The 24,035-nt window shown below is 36.4% G+C and overlaps 1 protein-coding gene and 1 long non-coding RNA gene across 46 annotated transcripts in view; one reads left to right on the top strand and one right to left on the bottom strand.

Annotated features, from left to right (window-relative positions):
* The window catches only part of ZBTB20 (zinc finger and BTB domain containing 20), an 825,041-nt gene that overhangs the window by 291,083 nt on the left and 509,923 nt on the right, over positions 1–24,035 (top strand). For 6 of the 45 annotated variants that reach the window (XR_014077378.1, XM_081572056.1, XM_081572051.1 and 3 more), the window contains one exon: positions 22,429–22,495. The exons of the other annotated variants lie outside the window; for them this stretch is intronic. The gene's annotated coding sequence lies outside the window, so the exon portion shown is untranslated. The remainder of the gene's footprint in view (positions 1–22,428; positions 22,496–24,035) is intronic. 45 annotated transcript variants of the gene reach the window in all.
* Positions 6,217–12,032, bottom strand: LOC145538982 (uncharacterized). Its single transcript, XR_014077434.1, has 2 exons — positions 10,237–12,032; positions 6,217–6,951 (listed from the first exon to the last, which is right to left on the bottom strand). It is a non-coding gene; the product is annotated as an uncharacterized LOC145538982 (long non-coding RNA).

A 24,035-nucleotide genomic window follows, 5' to 3' on the forward strand; every position in this document is an offset into this window, starting at 1 on the left:
TTGGATTTGTAGGCAGGCATCCACCTGTGGCCCACATTGGCAGAGAAGACTTACTGCAGAGGAAGTCCTGGCGAAGCAGGAGGTAGGTGTCATGTGCAGCAAATTCTTTTGCTGGAAAGCCAAAGCATGCAGGATAGCCTGAGCACTGTTAGTAGATGGGCAATTCACATATTATTTGGTTGATTTAGGTCCCAAAGGAGAGTAACCAAAAGCAGAGTCACATGTCATTGAAGAGGAATGACTAGTCTTAAGCAGAGGAAAAGCAAGTAAACGTAGAGACACTGAGCAGATGATCAGACAAGATTTAAGCACACAAAGCCTTTTACCTCCATCTCAGGAGCTATGTTCTCTGTTTGGATGAGAGCTGTTGTAAGAATTTCCATGTCTGTTGGGGGCACTGAGGTTCTCACGGACTATGGTAAACACGATTTGGCTCACACGCTCTCATAATCAGGCTGACTTGCACTGAAACAGAGAGTGCTCTATAGTGGTGCCAGGCCTCTAGCAGTACCAACTGTTAAATAATAAACAGGCCCTGTTTGTTGGCAGCCTCTTCCCCTCTCGCCAACATGGAGTGCCCATTCTCTGGGTTTACCTACCTGCATGTGTTCAGATGCTTAGAGCAGTTGTGTGGGGTGCTTGTTGTGTGAGGTGGTGGTGGCATTGAGGCATCAGTCTACAATCTAATCTGCTTAGTTTATTATTCTCCAAGGACCTTGGGTGAGCTAGCAAACATGCAGGGCTCTGGCAGCCTGAACAATGGCCATGCTATCATTCTAGATAATGTTACAGGCTTTGCAGACTGCAATGGCTAATTGTTTTTCTTACATTCACTTTCCCTTTGTATTCTTTTCTTCCTTTGAATTGGTTTGCAGGAAGAGGGGATTTGGAAGGGTGAGAGTGATTCTGCAAGTTCACTTTTTACTTCCAGAAGTTAGAAAGTATTTGTGTTGGTTGTTTTATTTTAATAGCAGCATGTATGTGGTTTATTCACACTGAAAGTGAGTCAGACATAATTAGCAAATTCTTACTGAAGACCCACAGGGTACATAGAACCCTAGACTAGGTGCTCAAATTTAACTCATTATACTTTATTTACTGTGTTGCTCTATGACAACTGTCCTGGTAAGGACAAAGTTCTCCCTCAGATTCCAGGCACCATGTACTGGAAGAGCAGGTCAATTAAGAGCCAAGCCAGAAACACATGCACACAAACTTCAGATGAAAATGATTCCTAAAAGTCCTCTATGTTGTGGAGAATTTTTATTCTCTGGTCCTGGGTATAGGGCCTTGGTAATCTCAATTTTATATTGCTTTATGACCAAAGCAATTTGGTATGCCACACAGATTCAGTGGTCAAAAATAGACTCTCTTAATCCCATAAACCCTCTCCAACCCCCAACCCTGAGCAAAGCTCAGGATAAGTAGGCCATGATACCAAATCCAGGAGGAGGCTTTTTGTTGATCAGTGTAAGTGAGGCACATTCATAGTAGGGTAATCAGCAGCATGTGGTGGTAGAGAAAGGGTAGCTATGAAGCAAAAAGGCTGTTTTTTTCAGGAACTAATTCTAAAGGCAATGCCCGCAACTTTCAAGTAATGACAGTATCCCTGGAGTAAGTTTCTACCAGGGTGACTGCTATGAAAAATAGCCCTTATTAGAGGTCTATGTTAAAACACATCTTAAAAAAAAAAAAATCAGTCACATTCCATTATAATGATGGCTCTTACATGATGAAGCTGTCCCTTGGTTGGAAAACCAAAACCATTTGCTTGAATGAAATGAAATTCCTCCTATCATCAGGTCACTAAATATGCTTTCAGCTGAGGGGTAATAATTCAGTTTCTTGGGCTAGCATATTTTTAGATCAGGAGTACATATTTGAATTACGAACTCTGGTGACAGTTCAGGGGATGTTGCAGAAAGTTAAGACAGTATTCCATATTCAGCCTGTGTGCGTGCTAAGTCGCTTAAGTCATGTCCGACTCTTTTCGATCCTATGAGCCATAGCCCTCTAAGCTCCTCTGTCTGTGGGATTCTCCAGTCAAGAACACTGGAGTGGGTTGCTGTGCCCTCCTCCACGTACAGAGATCGAACCCCCATCTCTTACATCTCATGTCTTGGCAAGCACGTTCTTTACCACTAGTGCCACCTGTGCTGTGCTTAGTTGCTCAGTCATGTCTGACTCTTTGTGACCCCATGGACAGCAGCGCCATATTCAGCCTGTGTGCTCAGTCGCTTCAGGCTCTTTGTGACCCCATGGAATATATCCTCTGTCCATAGGATTCTCCAGGCAAGAATACTGGAGTGGGTTGCCATTTCCTCCTCCAGAGGGTTTTCCTGACCCGAGAATGGAACTCACATCTCCTACATTGAAGGCGGATTTGTTACCCACTGAGCACCAGGAAAGCCCCATATTCAGCCTAATTTTCCCTAAATTCATACCTCAGTGGTTTATAATGGATACACTTGTGGTGGTTCTGTTTTCCTCTATGAGAAATGCAAGACCTCATCTTCTCATTATCTTTTAAGAAAGAGTTAGCTAATTTGTAGTGTCAAAAGTGCTTTAAAAAAAAAATCAGGCAGTATTAGTTCACTCAGAATGTTCACAAATACATGGTGGTAAAATTTATAGGGAAACAATAATTTAAAAAGCAACTTGCTTTATATAACAAAATAATGAATTTCTATTTACTGTCTGTCTCCTATTGGATCCATATCACCTTGTCACTGAGTCTCAAAAATTTCATCCTTTGAGAATGTTCAAGTAAATCAAACCCTTCCTCCCAGAAATTTTGCTCGTTTCCACTAGGCTTCTTCCTAACCAGCAGGCTCAGTGCCCCCATTGCCTAGATGCTCTATCAGAGCTCTATCAGAGCTCTCTTTTCTCCCCATGTAGGCTGCTGGCAGCTAGCATCAACCACAAACTCCCCTACACTCTTGCATTATCAATATTTAATCTGTTGGAGATAGGAAAGCAGATCTCAAAGATTTTAGAATTGTGCCTAGTAGAGAATATATAAGTTCTATGTGAGGAGGACCTGAGGAGCTCTCTTAGAATTAAAGCTCCTCAGTGTGGCAAATTCTGTTGACTGCTTGACCATTTTATCTCCTGTGTTCCAGTTGAGTTTTAATTTCATACACACACACAAAACATGTAGGTATGTATAGTTATACATATAACATGTAATATGTATATCTACAATATCATGTGTTTATTTTACTTATATAAATTTCTGGTAATTGTTCCTAGTGATTTGGATGCTAAAGTATAATAAAATAAGCTTTTTCTTATGAGATATACCTATTTAAGCACCCATATATCTAGACATCCTTGAGGTACTTACAAGACTCTATTTGACTGTGTATGGTCAAGATGTGCAATTGAGTACCAATATAGTGCATTATCTTATAAGCAGTCATGTCCCACTCTTTGCAACCCCATGGACTATATATAGTCCATCAGGTTCCTGTGTCCATGGGATTCTCCAGGCAAAAATACTGTAGTGGTTGCCATTTCCTTCTCCACATTATCTTATTACTTATTAGAAAAATCTGTAATGGTCTAATTAGTGTTTTGCATAATATAAGAATGTTTTAGTATATTTAATTTAAAAATATATGTATATAGTTATAGTTGATTTTGGTTGTTGAGAAAATGAGATTGCTGGAACAGCACTTAAGTAAAATGAATAGTACTGACCTACTTAGAAAAATTAATTATGAAAGAAAAAATAATGGATTAGAGTTTCAGATAATGGTTTTGGGGACGCTGCTGGTTGAAATCCATCCCGAGGCTTATTTATAATTGGCACAATTAGAGTTTTCGAGAATTCAGCAGCTTTAATTTATTTACAAAAATTCATATAGGATTTGAGTTACTGGGGTTGTGGGGGATGGAGATGGGTAGGAGACTCACTATTTACATTTAACTTCTACAGAATCTCAAATACATATTTTGGGGGAGAATTATCTCCAGGCAAAGGGTACTAATTTCTTTAACTGAGAGAATTTATTACATTGGGTACTTATATCAATAAATGTTTGTATTAGATCAGATAGCAAAAATTGAATATGTCCTTGCACTTAAGACTATTTTATTTTCTATGTTGTCTACAAACTGTCTCCACAATTTGCATTTGACTTCTGGAAATTTTTACTTATTAACCAAATGTTCATTGAATACCTACTATGTATTAGGTACCATTCTAGATACTTGGGATCCATTAATGAAAAAGATAAGTGAATTATGAAGTATGTTAGGAGATGATAAATATACAATCTATTTACACATGATCCATAAAAAAAATAAATTGGACTTCATCAAAGTTAAAAAATTCTACACTTTGAAAACATTATTAAAGCAATGAAAAGATAAATCACAGACTAAGAAAATATTTGTAAACAATATATCTGATAAAGAATTTATATAGCCAGAAAATATAAAGAAATATCAAAATTCAATAATAATATAACACAATCTTTTTAAAATGGGCAAAAGAGTTGACCAAATTTTCCCCAAAAGATATACGGTTGGTAAATTAGCACATGAAAAGATGTTCAACATCATCATTAGGAAAATGCAAATTAAAACCACAAAAGGAAACTGTTGTTGCTAGTTGCTCAGTCATGTCTGTTTGACTCTTTGCGACCCCATAGACTGTGCCTGCCAGGCTCCTAGTCCATGGGATTCTCCAGGCAAGAATACTGGAGTGAATTGCCATTCCCTTTTCTAGGGGATCTTCCTGACCCAGGGATAGAACCCGAGACTCAAGTATTGGCAAACAAATTGTTTACCATTGAGCCACCTGGGAAATCCCAATGAGACACTACTCTACACCTATTAGAATGGCTGAAATTAAAAAGACTGACCATACTAAATATTGCCAAAGATGTGGAGAAATCAGAAACCTCATATATTACTGGTGGGAAAGTAAATGGTGCAGCCACTTTAGAAAACATTCTGACAGTTGTTTTTGAAGTTAAACATATACTCATGTGATCCAGGCATTCTACTCCTATGTATTTACACAAAAGAAAGGAAAGTATGTCTTTGTAAAACCTTGTACACAGATGTTCCTAGCAGCTTTATTTTATAAGCTAAAAATTATAAACAGCTTAAATGTCCATCAAGAGGTGAATGGATACACAAATTATAACATATCTGTACAATAGAGTACTACTTAACAATGAAAAGGAGCAGTTTATTGATACATACTACAGCCATGAAAATAAAACACACTTGCTCCTTGGAAGAAAAGTTATGACCAGCCTAGACAGCATATTAAAGAGCAGAGACATTACTTTGCTGACAAAGGTCCATCTAGTCAAAGCCGTGGTTTTTCCAGTAGTCGTGTATAGATGTGAGAATTCCATGGAATTCTCCAGACCAGAATACTGGAGTGGGTAGCCTTTCCCTTCTCTTGGGGATCTTCCCAACCCAGGGATCGAAACTAGGTCCCCCACATTGCAGGTGAATTCTTTACCAGCTGAGCCACAAGGGAAGCCCATGCTCCTATCATACTGAACTTCTTTTCATGCTTTCAGCGCACGCCTCATTCTCATTTCTGGTCTTTACAGATATCCTCCATATAGATGGAAAATGTCTCCATTTTCCCCTTCTTCCCCTTACAGAAATAATTTAGCAGGTCTCAATTTATAGCTCATTTTCTTTGGATGTCTTCCCTCTTTTCCCAATTAATTGCCTTACATTGTGCTCCTATAATGTAAGCCTTATTTTAATTGATTGTTTTAGTTAAATCTTCTTTAAGATAGGAAATGGTATTATATCTCGTTTGATGATATTTATCTCTTATACCTAACATAATGCCTGGTACTATGAGACATTTAATAAATAGTTGTTGAGAGAATGAGTGAGTGAAAGAATAAATGTTTTAATAGCCATACATAATATTATAGCTAATCTGTTATATTTTCACTATTTTTTAATTTTTTACAGTATTTATTTTTATAAATATTTATCCTTAGAAAAGCAAGAAACATCAATTCTTAAAAATTTATTTCACTTTTGTTGCATGTATTTTCAATAGCTTTACTAGAGTCTCAAATTTTCTGATATTAAGGAGTTATTCTAGAATATGAAATACTTGAACTGCATGATTCCTATATTGTCCCTCTAGGAAAATTATTGTTAGAGTTACTTTTACTGTTTTGTCTGCCTTAATGTCAAGAATAACCAAAGGTGTTCACGATTGGTATGAATTTGATACTAGAGATTACTATGCTATTGTCAATTTTCTTAGACTAACATTTAGGAGAATTCTATTAACACGGTCTTTGCTTCTATATCTGGCTGACTTAAGCCCAGGCTAGATGCAAATATTTTCCACTAATACTCTGGTATTACTTTTTATTATTTGTCTATAAGAAACTAGGGAGGATATCAAACATGAGACAGTAAAGGAACATGACTCAATATGGTTCCACTGACAACTGAGGAGATTGCTTAAAATGGCATGAATAGGAAGTTTGAAATAAAAGTTTTTCGAAACATTTGGTATTGCACAACCAGTTTCCACATTAATCAATCCCTTATGCTCTAATTAATACCTTGCTAAAATGTTGATTCTCAAGGAAAACAACACTTTTTAACTTTTATAGATATTTGGCACATTTTTGAATTAATTATTAATAGGTTAATCGAGTATTGAATATTGATCAGAATAATATTCTGCTGTTGTAATGCTTACAGTAAGTGCGGTGTTTTACATACCTCCATATCCCACAGTAACCCTACAATGAGAACTTACCATCACTTTACTAATGAGAAGCATGAAGATCAGAGATATAAAGTAGCTTCCTTTTTTATATCACACAATTTGTATAGAGAAAATCTAGGTTAAAATCAGAGTCTATCTTGCATAAATGTTGTTTCTAATCCATTCCATTACTTCTTTGTGAAACAATTCCTTGTTCTAGGTATATCAGTTTCCTGGGGTTGCCATAACATACTACCACAAACTTGATGGCCTCAAACAACAGAGGTAGTCTTTCACAGCTCTGAAGGCCAGAAATCAGAAATCAATGAATCAGCAGGGCCACATTCACTCTGAAGGCTCAAGGGGAGATTTACTTGCTCTTCCATGCATTCTTTGGTTTGCAGCTGTCTATCTGCAGTCTATGCTTCCTTCTTTACATAGCCTTCCCTTTGTGTCTGCGTCTTCTCCTCTGTCTCTTATAGAAGCATGTCATTGCATTTCTCTGAGTTGGGGGATCCCCTGAGGGCACGGCAACCCACTCCAGTATTCCTGCCTGGAAAATCCCATGGACAGAGGAGTCTGGCAGGCTGTGCTCCATAGGGTCACAAAGAATCAGACATGACTGAGGTGACTGAGTATGCGCGCAGGGTTACAAACTTGGATAATCCAGGATGATCCTATCTAGAGATTCTTAACCTAATTAGATATGCAAAGATCCTTCTTGCAAATAAGGCCACGATCTCAGCTTCTGAGGATTGAGATGTGGGCATATCTTTTAGGGAGCCACCATTCAACCCACAAGACTTGGTATCAGAGAAACTATTTTGCTCTCAGAACAGTAGGTATATATCTTTGGAATATTCAGTAGTCAAAGTTCAGAAATCTGAAGTTTACAAATGTATAGAGAAATGTCTACAAATGTCTAGTTAATGCTGATTCTCCATGAAGACCAGCCATAAAGCAGTGACTGTCACCCTGTCCCTAATAGGACAAAATGATAACATCTTAAAGGAGTGCTGCTCATACTTCTGGAGTAGCTTCATCAAAGCTGTGATCCATCCTGCCTGTTTGGTTGCAAAAGGAGACATCAGTCAATAGGTTGAAAGACATTTGATTTTATTCCATGATGCCAATCTCAAATGTAAATACCATTGTAGTCTATTTTGGTATATCCTCCATAAAATGTCTCCAACTGCTTACTGAATCTCTAAGTCTTTACTACCTTTCATTTCAAGGTAGGTATTCTTTAAAATACTGAAGAGGGTTTCATTCTCTGACTCTATTTGTACTTTTCCTAACTTCAGGTTTTCCCTGAGTATTGATAATCTAGGGTTTCATGAAAAATTCTGTAATTACCCTCTCCAAAACTGTTATAACCCCATTATGTAATAGGTCAAGTTCAATGTCCTTTCTTTAACTTTTCAGACACTTTAACCCCAAGTGGATCTTTCAATTCCAAAACTGCACACAGTCAGTTCAATCGCTCAGTCATGTCTGACTTTTGCAACTCCATGGACTGCAGCGTGTCAGGCTTCCCTATCCATCACCAACTCCCGAAGGCTCATGTCCAACTCAAACTCATGTCCATCGAGTTGGTGATGCTATCCAACCATCTCATCCTCTGTCGTCCCCTTCTCCTCCAACCTTCAATCTTTCCCAGCATCAAGGTGTTTTCCAATGAGTCAGTTCTTTGCATCAGGTGGCCAAAGCTGAAACTCCATACTGCACACATCCTTCTCTATTTAAGCTTTCATGGATTACACAGACTAGAAATGCATCATTACATATATCCAAATGTATCATAATTTTACATAAAATAGTAAACCTTCCTACCTCGCTTTCAGTACATGTGACGAGTCCCAACATTTTATTAGTCTTTTTGGGTACAGGTTCATATTAAGCTAATATCATTAGTAAACAGTTCAGAGTAATTTACAGATACTTTTTTTTTGCTTTATCTGATATCTCAAATCATCCTAAAAATACAATTTCTGTTATTTTTCCCCCAAAATGTTTGCCTTGCTTTTATTCTCACTAAAAATACTAATTGATATTTATTCAGTGCCTTTGATTTGGAGGCCATGTATGAAATATTCCATATGAGTTACCTCAGTAAATCACCAACATGTACAAGTATTTTCTATGTTTTACAGAAGAAGAAACTGAGATTTTATTGCTACTTTTTGCTTGCTCACATAACTTGATTTCCTGGCTGATTATCTGTTTGGTTTGAATGGCTCTACTGTCACTATTTCAGGGAGACTTTATTCACTACTTTTCTTCATCATTGACAAAATATTGACTTAGGACAGTTTCCAGTGCTAATCTGGGGAGATTCATTTCTACTCATTCACTTATTAAATTCCAGAAATTATTCTGCACACTGAGAGTACAGAGGTAGTCAGTTGTGGTAGACCGCTCCTAAGATGGCTTGCGGTACTCTCCATATCCCATGCCCCACCCTTGTGTATTTCCCTCTCCTTTAGTATTGACTAGACCTAGTGACTCATTTCTAAAAAAGACAAAGATGGTGGGATGTAACTTCTCAGATTAAGTTTTAAAAAAGACTGTGGCTTTCATCTTGAATGCCTCTCTCACTGTTTCCTGTGTTACTCTATCTGGGGAAAGTCAACTGCCATGCCATCACACAGCCCTGTGGAGGCACCCACCTGACGAAGGGCTCAGGCCTGCCAATAACCAAATGAGTGAACTTAGAGTATGGCTTTCAGTTCAAACCACAGCTCTGGCTGACAGATTGATTACAACCTTCTGAGGGGCTTTGAACTTTGACCCAGAGGCACCTAGCTACGCTGCACAAAGATTCCTGGCCCACAGGAACCATGAGATATTTCTTTCTTTTTTTTTTAAGCTACTAAGTTTTGGAATAACTTGTCAGGCAGTAATAGATAACTATTATAGCAATATGACTGAGAGTCTCATTCTCATGGAATTTATATTCTGATAGCAATTATATGTCCCCACAACACACAAAATATATACAAATGAGAAAGATACTAGTGATTCATTCTAAGAGGAAAATAGAATAGAGTGAATTGGGTATGTTCTGGACACAATGATCAGGGAAAGAAAGATCACTCTGTAAAGTACTGTTTAGCTAGGTGTAATGAGGAGTTAGTTCATTGTGAAACTGTCAGGGCAGGAGAGCTCAGGCAGAGGAGACAAAGTAGAGGTATTAGGAATAGTGTTGGCTTGTTTGAGGGACATCATGGGTGAGTGAGGCAGAAGCACAGTGAGTAAGTGAAGAGTTGTAGGCTGCTGCTGCTAAGTCGTTTCAGTCATGTCCGACTCTGTGCGACCCCACAGACGGCAGCCCACCAGGCTCCCCAGTCCCTGAGATTCTCCAGGGAAGAATACTGGAGTGGGTTGCCATTTCTTTCTCCATTGCATGAAAGTGAAAAGTGAAAGTGAAGTTGCTTAGTCGTGTCCGACTCTTAGTGACCCCATGGATTGCAGCCCACCAGGCTCTTCTGTCTATGGGATTTTCCAGGCAAGAGTACTGGAGTGGGTTGCCATTGCCTTCTCCAGAAGAGTTGTAGGAGATGAGATCAAACAGGTGGACGTACTAAATCACTTCAGTCATGTCCGACTCTGTGTGACCCCAAGGACTATAGCCTGCCATGGTCCTCTGTCCATGTGGATTCTCCAGGCAAGAATATTGGAGTGAGTTGCCATGCCCTTCTCCAGGGAACAGGTGGAAAGGAACAGATAATGGAGAGACGTAGGTTAGCGTTTTGAATTTGAAATATCATTCTTACAACATTATATATTGTAGATTTTATGCCAGGTCTGCCTTGCATTTCAAGACCACTCTGGCTTCTGTTTAGAAAATGGATTGTAAGAAACAAGAATGGAAACAGAGAAATTGATTAGGGGACCAGTTAAGAGATAATCATGTTTTGGGTTGGCAACAACAGAGATGGTGAGAAATGGTTGAGTTTGGAATGTACTTTTCAGATTGAGTTAATGGGGATTATTGATAGATTCATTGTGTTGAGTGAGACAAAAGGAATTCAAAAGCTTCTAATGTTTGGTCTAATCACTCCAGTGGATGATGGCACCTTTCACTGAGATGAAGGAAATGCAGTTTGGTTGGAGGAATAGGTGGCAATATGGGTGTTACAGACTTGGGAGTTTTGTTTTGGGTGTGTTACATTAGTCTAGAGCACGTGGCCCGAGCAAGGGAAGTGCCCACTGATCTCTATTCTGTGCTTTAAGCTAGTTTCTTGCTGTGGAAAACCACCTCTAACTTCTTATAATATGTTGAATCCTGGTGAGTTTTATTTTTTTAACTTTTGTGGTAGAATTTTGTCAGAGGCCATTTGAATGCTGAAATAGCAAAAATTAACTTCATCCTTTCAATATAGTGAGTTAGTTAATCAGATATAATTTCTCTTATGGAGTGCTACAAAATTCACTGAAGAAAAAAAATCAGTGTAGTATTTTGGTTATAATTTATTACAACACAGACATTACATACAGGATAACCTTTGCTCTCTCCTTCATTCAAACTTTGTTATAGCTTGTAATCATATATTTCCATATTTGGAGTAATTCATTCATGCTACCTCATTCACCTTAGCAGCTTTACTGTAAGTCTAGTAAGTGCAGCGGGGAATTTGAGAAGATCATTGTTCCCCTTCCTGTACAACCTCTGTAGTAAGAATAAGTAGTGAGAATAATTGTGGTTGCGTAGACGCATTTGTCCCATGAGAAAAAGTGATCAGAAAAATCCAGAGGAAATGCTGATAAACCAACAGTGTTTTGTAGTGAAAGAGTGAGCAATTGCCTAAAGATTTTTTTTTTAAAAAGGTAAATATCACCAAGGTTATTTGAACATCAGTGCCCTGCATGAGTAGTTAACAAAAATATACTTAGGTATATATGTGTTGCCCAATCTGAGGAGATTCTCCAACCCACTGGAAATTTTAGACTTTCCCCTCAGATACTAAAATAATAAACTGAGGGGCACAGGCATAATTTGTTAATTCTGAGCCAATGTATTGCAACTGCTATGCATTGTGAGATCCCAGTATGAAGTGGCATAGTATAAAATTAAATTGTATTGTATAGTGCATTGTACTCTTCCATCAGATTTTGATATCCTCACTTTAAATAATTCATGGGAAGAAATGATCACTTCATAATGCCACAAACTCACAGCAGGCAAAACTAATTTTACACAATATGAAAACAGATTTTATTTATTTAAAAGGAATATTAAAAAAAAAAAACACAACAAATTTTTGACACCAGCTGCTGAGAAATAAATAGAATACTTTATGACAAAAAAATATCTAAATCTATAAAAACTGTTCCTGGGAGACCAAGTTTAGGATTGTAAAGATACATTTAAATGCCTTGGTCAATGCCATAAGCCTTATTTTGAGGGAAAATACCCTTCCATCTTGTTTACTTCCTGTGGGGGTAAAATGGTACTAAGAGAGAAAATTAGCTTTAGAAAATCCTTCCTAACAGCTACAACATAATACCAAGGAAGTGGCAAACTCAGGTATCACACCACGGCCTCACTAGGCCAGACCTCTATAGGTAAACGGTAACTAGTATCCTAAATGCAAACTATAAATGACTGCTTAGTTTTGCCCAAACCAGACTTTAACTGGCAGCGGAAGAGAATATTTTGGAGTGACCACAATTTTCCTTTGACTGTGGCTTTAAGAATGGAATGAGGAAGTAAGGTAAAAATATAATGAGGCTATTTTCTTTGGGAGAGTTTATTAGATAGTCATTTTTATACAAATATCATATATTTTTATATAAATCACAAGAAAAGACAGGCTTGGTGTTCAATTTGATAATGACTTCATATCTGACTCAATCAGACGCTGGCTTCAGACAAAGAATGGGACCCATGCCATGGGTGGATCTGCGTTTAATCTCAGAATCCGGAGGGTCCAGGCATCCAGGCAGTTTGCAGTCCTCTTCCCTGAAGCTTCAGGGAGAGAACAAGTGTGAAGAGGGGGCATGGCTTTTAGTGAGGTGGCTAAGAGATGGACAAAAGAAAGAAGAGAGCAAAGTCTAAAATAATCAGATATTTTATCACCAAAGCAATGAAAACACATTCTGTTGGTAATATAAATATTGCTTATTGAATTTTTACTTCTAAAACAATGTTTAACTTAAAAACTCTTGCTGACAGTGGGAATGTAAATATGAAGCTGAGCGACTGACTCACCAGAAGAAGTTTATTATTATCTCTGATAACAGCTGAATTCCAGTCTTCTTTGTGTACTGTAAAATGGGGCAGATTTGTATATCCATGGTGTCATAGACACAGTTGGAAGAGCTTTGTCTCTGGTTTTGTTATAAATTTCCTTCTTTGGGGTTTATCAGTCAGGAATTAGAAATTCATTTTAGAGTCCTTAGACTTCAAAGGGTTACAAATTTAGAGGGACTGAAATTTGGTGCTATTCTTTAACTTTCAAGATTTTAAATACTTTACAATGCAGCTAAGATTTAAAATGTTCAATTGTTTTTACCAAACTCATTGATGGGGTGATGTTTTTAGCAGGTTTCTATATTTTCTAGGAGCTGTATGATTATACAGAGATAATGGGTCTCCTTTATCCTCAGTGCATCAGTGCAGTCTGATATGGATGTTAATAAGGTGCTTTGGGAAAAACAGAAAGAGCACTGAGATTACAATACAGAATGTCAAAGTTCAAAGCCTGGCTTAATTCCACTTGCTAGTTGTTGACCTTATGCTACTCATTTTAACCTTTCTGTATTTTACTATTATTATTAATCTGTAAAATGGGGTTAATAAGGCCTACTCTAAGATTCTCTTACCATTTAGTAACAGAAAATTCTTGTGCTGTGCTTAGTTGCTCAGTTGTGTTCGATTCTTTGTGACCCTGTGGACTGTGGCCTGCCAGGCTCCTCTGTCCATGGAATTCTCTAGGCAAGAATACTGGATTGGGTAGCCATGCCCTCCTCCAGGGGATCTTCCCAACCCAGGGATTGAACCCAGGTCTCCAGCACTGCAGGCAGATTCTTTACTGTCTAAGCCACCAGGAAGCTTAAAGTTCTATGAAATGTTGATTTAACCCTTTTAATGAATATTATATAAGGACTGTTTCTCAAAGGCAATAGTGTTGCATTTTAAGGGAAAATTTTGTACATATAAAATGTAACAAATTAAAAATGACTGTTTCTGCTGAGTATTCTGCTATAACAACCAGAATTATCTTGCAAACATTAACCAAAACAAAGCTGGTGTGGCAGAGTTAGCATCAATCTGACTGATATTGTAATGATTTTCCAGTAATCAGTATATATGGGCCAGACTACTTTCTTACGTATATAAAGAAATAAGTCAGTTTCTAAATTTCTAATTTCATTTCTTTGTTCATTCTAACATTTCTAACCTTTCACAATATAAAGCTCATATCCTTTTTACTGAAATGTTTACTTCAGCATCAAGCTTTTCTTCACAATGCAAGGGCTACAAATAGAATGTGAGTTAAATGTTATTTAAGCAGAATTATTTAAAGGCCATATTAGTGTTATGAAACTGTAGATACCCTGAAATAAGCTGTCACCTTTCCACTTGCTTAGACAGATGCTATATAAATCAATTATCAAAAATAGAACACTGGCCTAAAAAATATTCATATTTGTTTTTATGTAAGAACAGAAATGGTCGCATCTAAGTGGGGGAAGGGAGATTCATTCCATGCACCAATTTAGTATCTAAGATTTGAAACATCAGAACTGTCCATGCAATTAAGAACACTTAATTAAACTTACACGTTGACTTTGAGCAGAGAGATTTTTAGAAATAGAAAAGATAATGTTTCATGGCTTTCAGAAATACAATGACATTATTTTTATTCACAGAAAAGTAAATGTCAAAGAGTTTGTCACTAGTGAATTTGGGGTGCTTGTCCCTTTGCCCCCTTGTGGAATTTACTTTGTTGAAATAGATTGTCACTCTCTTGGAAGACAATTGCTTTGATTATTGACAACAGGGCCTTCATTAGATCTAGAAATGAATCATAAGGCACATGAGTAGCACAGCCATATCCAGCCATAATAAAATTAGCTGAGTGTTACACATATCACAGAATATGGTGATTTGGGGTAGGGAAGTAGTCCAACTTAGATTCACTTTTGTGAAAAAGAATACTTAATAATTATTATATCAACTTAGCATTCCATCCAAACCTGGAATTTATGTTTACCCAAAGGACCGCTCTGAGATTGAGCAAGATGATTGAAAATGGACTAGACCAGGTGGGCCAGAGAGAGGGCGGGATCAGCTGACATGGCAGAATAGGGTTTTGTGTTATCACCTCAAAAGCAACATTAAATCCCTTTCTATGAAATTATAACATCTTTCATTTTCCAGGAGAATCTAAGAAGTTTATTCTCTGTCATGGAAATAATGCAGTTATGGAAATGGAAATAATAGCCTTCAAACATAATCAGTAATGAAAATTAAGCAGGACCTAAGGGAATATGACTTAAGAAACTTAGAATCCTAGAATAAAATTATTTAAGAAATGAAATGGTCCTATTCCTTTGGGTAATATATGATGTAGGTAAAGTGACTAGTCTAAGATCCCTAAGTTGGGGGTATGTGGAAGAGCTGGATCTAGAAGCAGGTATCTGGTCTCCAGTCAAGTGCTTTTTTTCCCTAGTAGAGCTTGATTCTTTTGTATCTGCACCACAGAGTCAATCTCATAGAAAGATACAGGTCATACATTTTTCTAGGCAGTTAAGTGTTCATCCACTCTTAAAACATCGATAACAATAGAAAGCATTTATTGCACTTACAACCTGCTAGGCAGGACCCTAATTATTTAACTTATGGTCTGTCTTTTAAATCTTCGTAAAATGCCTTAAAAAGAATGCACTATTGCTATGTTCATTTCATAGTATGGTGGAGGTACTAAAGCATAGGCGGGAGACTAAGTAAATCCACAAGGAAACAGATGCACTAAGTGATGAAGCTTGGTTGTGAATGAACTCAGGCAGTCTGAGTTCCAGAGCTTGTGTCCTTATCCTCTGTGCAGCCTCTCAAGCATTTGTTAGTTATGTACTTGCTTAGAAATGTCATAGATGACTTCTAAGGGCTTCAGAAGTACAACTTTCAAGAAAGAGTAATATATATGTGAATAGTAGACATACCCATTGAATAAAATATAAGGCTGGAAGAACTAAAGAATCTCACCTGGAAAAGAAAACAACCATGAAAGAAATATATGATAGCGATGCAGAAATCAGGTTATAACTGTTTTCAGCAACAATGTACAAAACTAGGACCAATAGGTGGGAATTATAAGAAGATAGGTTCTGGTTTAATGTAGCAGTGCAGTCATCAGAATAGGCAGCCTTGTTAGTGAGTGGTCTGTCTCTGGGTATACAGGCCACATGGCAGGTGTCTATTTCTATAGACAGAATTGCTGCACTGGCATAGCACATTGGAGTACAACTATGCTCAGCTAGGTGAGAGGAAAGGGACACCATTAATTTCATCTGAAGCTGTATTTTAAGGCAAGTAAGAGCGAGAGCTCTGGACAGATCCAACTTTGAATTCTGGCACCATCATTTGTTAGCTGCATGAACTTAGTCAAGTTACTTAACTCTAAAACTTCTCTGAGTCCCAATTTCCTTATCTATAATTGGGATAATTGTATTAAACTTCTAGAATTGTAGTGAAGAAGAATAAATGAGACTATCATGTAAAATGCTTAGCACTGTGCCAGGCACATAGTAAGTGCTCAGAAAATATTAATTTTTCAGGAGTGAAAGATTCATTAATTTTTCAAAAATGAACTACAGTGCTAATTATTCTTTCATATGGAAAAAGAATCTTGGCCTAGCAGGTAATAAGTGGTAGGACTTTATGCTTACCAGTCTCTCACTGCCTTTGGATACGGTCACCACGGACTCTGGATTGTGAAAAGTGCTTATAAAGGAAGCTTTGTAAACCAACTTATTTAAAATGCAGTAGAGAAGCTTATGATTTAAAAGCATCCTGTGGTGAATCCTTTTATAGTGAATAATCACCCCCTAATTTATCTGTTTGGTAAGTTCAGAATTTGGCTCATTGAGTCTCCTTAAAGCAAAGAGTACACCTGCACTCTTATTCCTTCAAGGTAGGCAGTATTTTCATGCTGGGTTGACTTTCAGAGAAATACAGGGTGCCTCTTAGATTCAGGATGACATAGGCTGGGTAACCACAGGAACATACAAGGTCACTCTAGTTAGTTAGAACATTAACTGTACTTGGTGACACATACATTTCTAATGAGCATACAAGCTCATATAGGTCAGTTGACCATTAGACCATTGCATCTAAGAATTTTTCCTGAATTGAAGAGCTGGATACTTAAGATATATTTTTCTTTATATCTCTGAAGTTTCAATGGAAATCAACATGAAATTATGACATAATACAGATCCTTAAGAAAAAAAAAAGCAAAAAACCCAACAATGAAAAGTTGTGAAATAGAAAGAGTACTGAACTGGGAACCCTGCATAAGACCTGCCATGTACTAATTGCAAGGCAGGGGATAGGAAGCTACTAATTTTTTCTATGTCCTAGTGTCCTAATTGGAACATAACCACTTTAGACTTAGATCTCCTATATAACTTCTAGATAAAAAAAAAAATACTGCACTTGATTCATAAAATGAGGTAAAACTATTTTGTTTCTTTACAGTAGAAAGAACAGGAAATTAGAGAAGAAACACTTAATAGTTAAGAAGTTTTCTTATTCCCAATCAACTATACTTGTCACTCTGCCTCAGCTTGAACTCTCTTTTGCTGACATGATGATTTAAAACACATTGTATTTTGCTATGACATAGAAATGAATATGAACATGAGAAAACTTAGACCAAATGGTTGTTCCTCCCATGAGCCAGCAAACACTGACCTGTGTTTGAGAGAAAATGACCTTACCAACAATTAATTACATGTAGGGCTAAAATAATGATATCTTTTCATTGATTTTCTTTATTTTCACACTATCCATGGGAATTTTGCCAATTCTTTATAGAGTGCTTTAAGCTTATTTATAACCAACTTGGATAAAATGCACTCTGAATATATGCTAGTGACTCTGCTCTGCAAGCTGAATGGGAGATAACATGCTTCAGAAGTGTATGCTTAAACTCTTTGGTCCTTCTCAAAGAGAGCCCCTCAAGATCAAGAGCTCAGGTGACCATAAGAGCTCTGAATCCACTTCAAAATTTCTCAACTTTTCATGCTTATTACATTCTATGCAGGGTGATGAAAGAACAGAATTCTCAAATGAAACTGGCTTATCTTTTAAATCAAATGAAAGTTTTAAAACACATTTTTGTACAAATGTACCCACTCCAGTGTTCTTGCCTGGAGAATCCCAGCGACGGGGGAGCCTGGTGGGCTGCCGTCTATGGGGTTGCACAGAGTCGGACATGACTGAAGCGACTTAGCACTTAGCATACACTATAAAGGACTAGTATTTAGCCTTGAATTTCTTATTTGTCAGAAACTTCAGAGTGATTTTTGAGAGAAACTTCTAAGCTTAATTCAATCATGTAATAATGAAACTTCAGTTTAACCAAACTGGAAATGCAGACAAAGCCTTAGTATCCCATAATAATCTTCATAATTATCCTATCAATCCTAAAGATGCTAAAGTCGTTAAGATTGCAAAATGTGATGAGAAGGTCAACGTGATAACAGGCATGACAGGTGGCCATCAGGGGCTCAGAATAAATTTTATATTATGAAGGTGAAGAAGAACTTTACTTAGTCTTTCATTTTTATTCTGAAGAAGAACATTACTATGTATGGTTATACATCATTGCCAATTTCTTAATGTGTAAACAAGCAACCTACTCAATCTTTCTAGTAAAAAAAAAATTAATAGTTAACCACATAACAAAGCAATTTCCCCGTTCCATTTTCTCTTGAGTACATAACAAAAACAGGAAACATATAGAAAGCAGCTATGATTAGAAATAACTAGAATAAGTCATTTAGTATAAACTCAGAGTTATAGAAAAAATTCTAACATATGGAGTAGAGAGTAAGATTTAATCATGTCATTCTATCAGGAACATAGTACAGAAATTTCTATATGCAATAAGGGATCAAGGAATATTTATTGAGTACTTATTCAGGGCTCAATATTGGATTTCATTAAAAATATGAATAATAAATATAAATAATTGCTTCATATTGTTCTATTTGACAGTAAAATTACATCTATAGGTCCTATAGAATAATTAAAATCCTTTGAGTAGGTATATAAATTGTGAACCTACCAATCTTTAACCAAAGATTAAAACCTATTTGCAGTAATAGCTCCATCAGTTAACCCCATTTAACTTTGCTGACATCTCAGGAAGTTTCAGTAGTTATCTAACTAGAATGTAGACTTCTGGAGACCTCTTGTGGGCCCTACATTTATGAAGCCTACAAGTGTTCTACCAGTAGAAACAAGGCAATTACAAAGGAAAATAAGAACAAGGCCCAAGTTTACTTGAGATATCCTTACATCTATGGAAGTGTTGGATATGGGTTCCATGATGAAGCCCAAGTTACGCGAAGGCAGAATGTGTTTTCTAAGTGACACTTGGTTTCCTTACTGGAGAAATGACAACTCATAAAAGCCCAAGAGCACCCTCTAGCGAAATTTCTGGAGTAGGCCTATGGGGCTTGCTCTTGACCTGGGCTCTCCTTTGCAAATGACCTCTGAATGCCCAAAATATAGAAGCTGGGTTTCAGCTGTCTGGTTTTACCTTCAAACAATTTCCAAAACACAGAGAAAGTGGTATTCTTGTCAAGTGTTTCTAGTGGTAGAAATGCTTAAACACTAAGACCTAATATTCCATTGTTCGCCTGATTTTTTTGTTTTTTGCTTACAATACCAGCCTGCCACACATGATTTCTACTCATAGTCTTGTGTTAAAACAGTTCCTGAAACTAATATAACTAAAAAAATAGTGAGAAGCCTGAGAAATGTCTTACTGAATTATACTACTTCTGCCCCTCCCTCTGCCTTTCTCAAGCCTCTTACTCAGCTCAGGTACTATATCCAGAAAGTTTTTTTGTATTTGGCAATACTAGAAGTCAAGGGTAGCAGGTGGAGATTTTAAATGGTGGTCAAAAATTACAAGAGAGAGTTGTCAAGAAAATTAAGTCCTTGTATTTATGCACTTCTGATTTTTTATATTATCTGATTACTGCAAAGATATATTTTCATCTAAATCTTGAGCAGAAATGAAAATTGCACATCCCTCAGTGTTCAACATAGTGCCTTATTAAATTGAAGCTACAGTTAGATAACTACAAAGCAGGTCAGATAGTTGCTGTAGTTTAGTTAAAGTTGTGAGTCTACCACTCACTTAGATTAGTAACTGTTACATAATAAATGAAACAAAATAAATCATTGCTTGACCTCATAGGTAGCTTACTATTGAATGCTGTTATTGGAAGGAACTTTGAGATCTAAATCCCCCCATTTTAGGAAAAATTAAAATCGGTGCCCCTAATAGTTAAGTAACTTGTCCAAGATGATACAATTTGATGGTGGCAGCTTCAGAACTATAATACATATCTGTTTTGCCCGTTTTAGTGTTCACTATGCTATAAGAATTTGCTTGTTAAAAAGCTTGCTATGTCACTTCAAACAATTCCATTCACATTGGTTATTGGATTTTATGTGTCTAATAATTTATGAGTATATCCTCAAGCTTAGGGGCTTCCCTGGTGCTCAGATGGTAACGAATCCTCCTGCAATGCAAAAGACCTAGGTTCAATCGAACCCCCTAGGTTCGATCTCTGGGTTGGGAAGATTCCCTGGAAGAAGGCATGGCAACCCATTCCAGTATTCTTGCCTGGAGAATCCCCATGGACAGAGGAGCCTGGCTGGCTACAGTCCATGGGGTTGCAAAGAGTTCTACACGAATGAGTGACTAAGCACTTCAAGCTTATAGTGAGAAAAAAAGTGTATACCTTCCAATTTCATTTCTTCTGTTTTTACTTTCATGTATAGAAGAATAAATTACTCATGTAGTTGCTATTAAGAATACAAAAATGTAATCATTTGATATGAGTCATATTATTTATTGAAACACTGTGCTACACTGTGTCAACTTTGCAGATTGAAAAAATGGGGGTACCCATTGATAGTCTAGCATTACTGATAGCTATCCCTATGGTTCTGTGTTCTAATAGCACTTATGTTATAGTGTTGATGGAAGGATTGCGTGAGTTAATGCCAATAAAGGATGTGAAACATAGTTAGCGTTGATTAATTGCAGTATCTATATTAAATGTTAATGTCTCATTTCAAAAAAAAGAAAAAGATATTCTTAGGATTATCCAGTAGAGGTCAGCGCTATGAACTGTGTCAAACACTTTTTTAGTATTATGATTTGACTTCTTGAAAATAAAAATAAAAACTCCAAGATCTCTCCAAGTTATTGTTTTGAGTATAATTGTATAAGAAGTTTCCATTTGTCAAGGCATATTGCATGTTAGTTCAATAGAAGTTTATAATTCTTTCATTTCTCAATTCATTATTATATTCTTAGTCTTGACTTTAGCCTTAATCTTATCACATGTGACATTAATATTCAACCTTTCATTCATATTCTTAATGATATTTAGTAGGTGAGGTGTTTGTGTATGGCAACTCAAGGCAGAATTATTCACTTTCAATTTTACTGTATAGTTACTGCCTTAATGAAGTTTTGTCCCTTGTTCTCTGCCTACTTTGCTGTCCCTCAACATACAGTGTTGATATTTAGAATCATAAAACCAGCAAATATAGAACTAGAAGTGATCATAGATATAAATAGGTCTGATTCCTTCATCTTACAAATGAAGAAACTGACATCGCAACACGGAAGATAGCTGATTGAATTTCAGTGAAGGATTATATTTCCTTATATTTATAAAGCAATTGAATCTGGAGAAACAGGTGATTCTTTGATTTTTCACTAATACTCTGAACCAATAGATTGACAATATATCTTGATATTATCTACAGATAGAAAATACATAGTATTTTTAAAATATCTATTCATTCAGTAGTACAGTATGCCATCAATGCCTGCCAGTTTTTTTTAATTCCTGTCACTTTGCAATGTTAAAACCCTCACTGAAACTCTTTAGTGATTACCTTTAAGGATTTTCTTCTCCAGCTATGCAACTGAACATTTTGAGTAATGAGATGGCATGGCCTCTGCATGGTCTACTAAACACTTCTAGGAAGTGGAACCCCCTTCTGGAGTTATGAGAGAAACATCACTTTTAAAAGGCCTTTAAAAGTACTCCAGCATAAACATTACACTGGAACATTTCATTAGCTTTTTGAGAACAATAAAGAAATGTGGAGCATAATAGGCTAATATGTTTAAGTGGTCTTGGTAGAACCCTACTTAACTCAGTGGGATTTTCTGCAGCACACAGAGGTGGAAAACCATTCCTTACATATTTATTGTGTGGGACTGCCTCCTTCTTTGTTGCATGCAGTTTGCATCAAAGAGAAGTAACTTGCCACCTGTAATTCTAAAATGAGGAAAGTCTCAAAATACAAGTTTTAGAAGAATCAATATTTAGATATGATGATCAGTAACCAGCAGTGCAGGCTATTGGCAGTCAGAATTTCTGTCAATAAAGATGGAAGAGGGGCCAACTTCTATCTGTGTTTTCTGTCCTCTTAGGACTTAAACATCCATAAGGATATTAAGATTTGTGAAGTCTCTAAATTCCTGAAGAAAAAGACAAAATGTAAGCCAAACCTTATTGTTTATGAATTACAAAAATAATTCAATTAATAAATTTTTTCAGTTGCTTAAGCCAGCAGTAAAACTGTCCTGCACAATGTTTTGAATTAAGTAAAATGATAGGTTAATAAAAGTGTAAGATGGTAATTTCTATGGTTTTATTAGGATTCCAAGTGACTGTAGTAAGTATATTGCAGGACTTGCCATATGATTCTTGCCATTACTCTTTATCTCTCTGAGCTTCTATTTTCTCTGACATAAATTAGGACTCATTGGTCTTAGGAACACTAAGATCATTGAGATATTTCTTGAGCTTTTAGGGGACAAAAGTGTAAATTAAATAAATTATAATATTTTAAGTTAAAATGAACCTACATGATGACAAAAGTTTCCCTGCAGGTGTTGGTTTCCTTTGTGTAGACAAGTTGTCACCAAAATTTTTTGAAAAGTAAGAATTCCTATTTGTGTGGCATCGAATTAATGATTCAAAAAAAAGCTTCTTAAATGACAGCTCTAGTGGCTGAAGTGGCATATTTAAGCCATTATGTTTGTTTGTTTCACTTACTGTCAAACTCTGTCTTAGAAATACTATCAACTGGTGTATTGATAGATGGAATCTGTCTTTCAATTCCAAGATGTGTTTTGTATCAAAATTTTTCTTCATTGGTTTTTGGAATCTATAGGCAAAATAACACATAAACACAAATGTAAATCCCAGCTGTAATTGTTTCTCAGCATCATAAATCTCTTAAGATGTATACTTGTATCATATTGTAAATATCACCAGAAATATTCAGTAGGAAGATGAAAAAACTCTAAACAAAACTTGAAAATAATGCATACGCTTCTTTCTCATTATGAGGAGCGTTTCCTAGCTACCCTATTTACCCCAGTGGAATTTTACAAAAATGTTCCTGGCGCTCAAAGTTGATCTAACAAAGCATCAAGTGGGCTTATTTTAAAATTCACCCCTAAATATGTTTGCTGGTTTTGAATTTCTGATTTTGTGCTTATGTAACACAAAAACAGCTTTGGTTTTAAAACAAAAATTGGCAAAAATACTAGTACATTATGTGTTCTAATCACGTATGGTGTTTTGAAAAAAATAGGTTCAAAATTGACAAAATCGTTTCATTGGTATTGCGTTCAAATGTCTGACTTTTTTTTCCCACAAGTTGCTTTTATTTTTATTAATAAAACCAACAGATATTTCTTAAGTGAGTATGAACTTAATTGATTTTCATAATATATAGTCCAACAACTGCACTACAGACATAAATTTTCATTCTATGTTTCCGCATCCTTCGTTTTACAGAGTTTGCTATGTTTTAGTTTATGGTCAAGTCTGTAAAGTGCTCCAGCATCAATTTTAAAGTCTCTGAGGTTCTCAGAAAAGTTTCTACTAATGATGCGAATAGTGCTCAAATTCTATTCTAAATGGCCCAGCTTTCTTTGATTTTTCTTATAAGTGCTTTTTTGGGGTAAAAGATATAAACTTAGAAACAGAAGTTTCCCTGGCTCATATTACACTCAAGAGACAATGA

The sequence above is a fragment of the Giraffa tippelskirchi genome, chromosome 2, assembly GCF_054371585.1.
Source record: "Giraffa tippelskirchi isolate mGirTip1 chromosome 2, T2T-mGirTip1v1.2.pri, whole genome shotgun sequence".
In the NCBI taxonomy this organism is placed as follows: Eukaryota; Metazoa; Chordata; class Mammalia; order Artiodactyla; family Giraffidae; genus Giraffa; species Giraffa tippelskirchi.